Consider the following 3,963-nt stretch of genomic DNA (forward strand, 5'->3'; position numbering starts at 1 on the left):
GCAGTGATCTTTAACAGAAGTTATATAATCGATAATCGTTTTGTGTTGTTCATTCATGACCATAAGGCATTCTTTATATACAAGTTATTAAGTCTTAATCCTATCAACATAGGGAAAGCTGTAATCGTAATAAGGAAATATTCTATCATAATACTATTTCATTTAGGATATGTTAATATTCTAATACTCCCCCTCAAGTTGGAGCATACAAATTTTGTATGTCCAACTTGAAATTCAAGTCTTTATTTAAATTCAAATTGGTCGTCAGTTTTTTTCGTCAAAATCAGTTTTGTCGGTTCCGTTTCATCGAGGTCGTTAGTTCGAATTCGTTGTCACAACAAGAAAATTCGCCATCCTTGTTGATCAAATAAAATCGCAGGTCGATAGTTCGAGAAGTCGCAAGTCGAGAGATCGATTGTTCGAGGTTGCATGTTGTGAGGTTGAGAGTTCGAAGTCGCATGTTGTGAGATCGAAAGTCGTGGGGTCGAAGTTGTTCGATGGTTGTGAGTGAATTCGCAGGTTTGTTAGGTCGACGTTCATTATTCCATGCCTTCACGTCATCATCCGGATCGTCGTCTTCATCTTTTTCAATTGTCTTCACCATGACCAAAATCTTCTAATTACCAGATACGGAAGCGCTATTATGGTCCACAAAAATCGTTATGGCTCTGATACCATGAGAAGTTCTATAATCGATAATCGTTTTGTGTTGTTCATTCATGACCATAAGGCATTCTTTATATACAAGTTATTAAGTCTTAATCCTATCAACATAAGGAAAGCTGTAATCGTAATAAGGAAATATTCTATCATAATACTATTTCGTTTAGGATATGTTAATATCCTAATACTTTAAAATAAGTATGTGAGTGTTTAGTTTTAAAGAAAGAGCTGAACAAAAATAGTAATTCTCAGGAAAAATGGCTACTAATTTTCAATAATGATAACCACGCGTCTGTAGTCAGGTGGTCAAGGCGTTCTGTGGATCCCCAAAGGATCCGAATTCGAATTCACACCACACCAGATTTCCATAGCGCGTGGCCACCGAGGCTTTCACATTCTCTTTCCGGAGAATGGTTTATCATTTTTTTTTAATTTTTAGTAATGATATCTATAGATCATTTTTAAAATAATTTAGCCGTTAAAAATGAGTAGAAAACTAGTAAAAATATGACTACATAGTCTAATATAAAATTGGTCATCTTATCTCGTCATTTTTAGTGTATTTTTTGAAATTATGTTTAACGACTCTATTTATCCTGTTTATTTTGGTAGTACATTATATTTCTGGTGGAGTTAGCCATTCTAGTCAAATGTTTAGTTACTCGTTTTCAAAAAGTATTTAGCTCACTTTAGAGTTTACATCGAATTTGACTACATAAATTTGACATTGTTTTCATTGTGGTTTTGAAACTAATATTTTTGACTTTGACGGGAACTTTTTAGTTTAATAATGCTTTTTCACTTTGTTTTTAAACCCTTGATTTTATTAGACCTCAATTTTAAGCGATGGTTTACACTCCACCACGATCATAAAAGATAAACGAGAGTCGTCATGGTAATTAACATTTTTTCGTAAACTCAGGGTAATTAACATCTAATTAATATTTTAGTAATACACATCTCAAAAAGATCCGTACATGTGAAAATGATAGCTGGTATCGGCTAGCTGCAGTGTTGCACAGAGTAATTAGTATTACTAATCTGAGCTCCCACGCAACTCTGTTTCCGACACGTTAACATTAATTACACACACACACTTCCCTGTTTAATCCTCACTCCACCAGGCACCAACCAAGAAAACTCATGCAGAAAGAAAAGAATGTAAGTACTGTGAGTTTATGATGAACCGTACATTTCTTGTTGTACTTATTTATCAAGTATTATTTTCCTATCTCGACATAAGTAAGACCTCCTATAACTCTTAAAAGTGATGACGTAAATAGCTGGAAAGAAAAGCATAATTTTTATTTGTTTATGCTGGAAAGAAAAAGCATAATTAACTAACTAGATATACAAAAAAGTAATACTAATATCTAAGTTATTAATGATCTGAATCAGAGATGATGAAGATGATGATTTGAGCTTGAGCTGAGATGGTGAATCGGAGAAGAAGATAAAATGAAAGTTTGTTATTCATCCTCAACTGAATGTACATGTATATGTTCTATATATAGGTACTCAGTTAAGCAAAAAGAAACTTAACCAATATAATAAACCGGTAATTGAACCAGACTTATACTAAGATGCTCCTCTCAAGTCTTTATCAGTGGAGCCTGAGTTTGATAAAGACTTGACAAAGACATTCGAGAGAGGAATGAATGGAAAGGACCAGGATGGAGAGGTTTAGTGAGGATGTCAGCAAGTTGATTGACATGAAAGGTCTTGAGCATGCCAGCTTTGAGTTGATCACGAACGATGTGACAGTCGATCCAATGTGTTTCGTTCCTTCATGAAAAACCGGATTCATGGCGATGTGAATCGCAGACTTGTTATCACAGTAAAGCTTTGCCGGACCTGTAACGAAGACTTGTAGATCACGTAACAGTTGCTGAAGCCATATCAGCTCACAAGTAGCTAAGGCTAGACTTCGATACTCCACATCCGTACTGCTACGACTGACCACTGCCTGTTTCTTTGACTTCCAAGAGATCAGAGATGAACCAAGATAAACACAGTAGCCAGTGATCGAACGACGTGTCTCTTTGCAAGTAGCCTAGTCAGCATCAGTAAACGCATTCAAGCATAACTCCGAAGACGCTGAGTACATAAGCCCTTGTCCAGGATTGTTCTTCAGATAGCGTAACACTTTTTGAGCTGCCTGAAGATGTGTATCTGTTGGAGCAGAGAGAAACTGACTCAACTGATGAACCAAAAACGTGATATCAGGTCTCGTAATAGTAAGATAAAGAAGTCCACCAATGAGTTCCCTATATACTTTCGCATCAGCAAGAGGTGTACCCAAATCTTTAGTAAGATGCAGAGTAGGATCCATAGGGATGGAGCTCGGTTTGCAGCCAAGAAGACCTGAATCTTCCATTAGATTCAACGTATACTTTCTTTGACACACAGAGATACCAGCCGATGAACGAGCGATCTCCAGACATCTTTGGTTTTAAACTCAGAGCGAAGTAAAGTCTGCAACGCCACTACCGCAGAAGAATCATTGCTTGCTATCAATATATCATCAACATAGACAAGCACTGCTACAAACGAGGAAGCAGTCTTCTTGATAAAAATCGCGTTGTCTGCAGGGGACTGAATGTAATTTGCTCCCAACAAGACAGAAGAAAAACGCTTATACCATTGACGAGACGCTTGTTTGAGTCCATAAAGTGATTTCCGGAGGCGACAAACATGATTAGGTGGAAAAACAACACCAGCTGGAGGAGTATATCCCTGAGGTAAACGCATGTATATCTCCTCATCAAGTTCACCATGGAGAAATGCGTTAGATACATCCATCTGGTCTAAGCTCCAACCATTAATAGCTGCCAAGCCAAGAAGAAATTTTACACTTGTCAACTTCGCAACAGGAGAGAAAGTATCAAGATAATCAATCCCTTCTTGCTGCGTGTATCCTTGAGCAACCAAACGACCCTTATAACGCTCAACAGTTCCATATGCGTTATATTTGATCGTAAAGATCCACCTGCAGCCCACAACATTCTTCCCAACCGGTAAAGAAACAATATCTCATGTTATGTTTTGTTTCATAGCATCAAGTTCCACATTCACTGTTTTTGTCCACTTTTCTGATCTCATGGCTTGTTGAAATGTTTTAGGTTCAGTTTCTAAAGAATAAGAATGAACAGTTGCTTAGAAAACAGGATTAAGACGGTCATAAGAGTCAACAGAAGATAATGGGTAGGGTATTTTAAAAGATGATGGAAAAGAAGGAGAAGAAACTGAAGTAAAAGGTATAAAGCAACAAAGATGAGGTGGTAAAGTAGAAGAAGGACG

This window comes from Brassica oleracea, chromosome C3 (assembly GCF_000695525.1).
Source record: "Brassica oleracea var. oleracea cultivar TO1000 chromosome C3, BOL, whole genome shotgun sequence".
NCBI lineage: Eukaryota > Viridiplantae > Streptophyta > Magnoliopsida > Brassicales > Brassicaceae > Brassica > Brassica oleracea.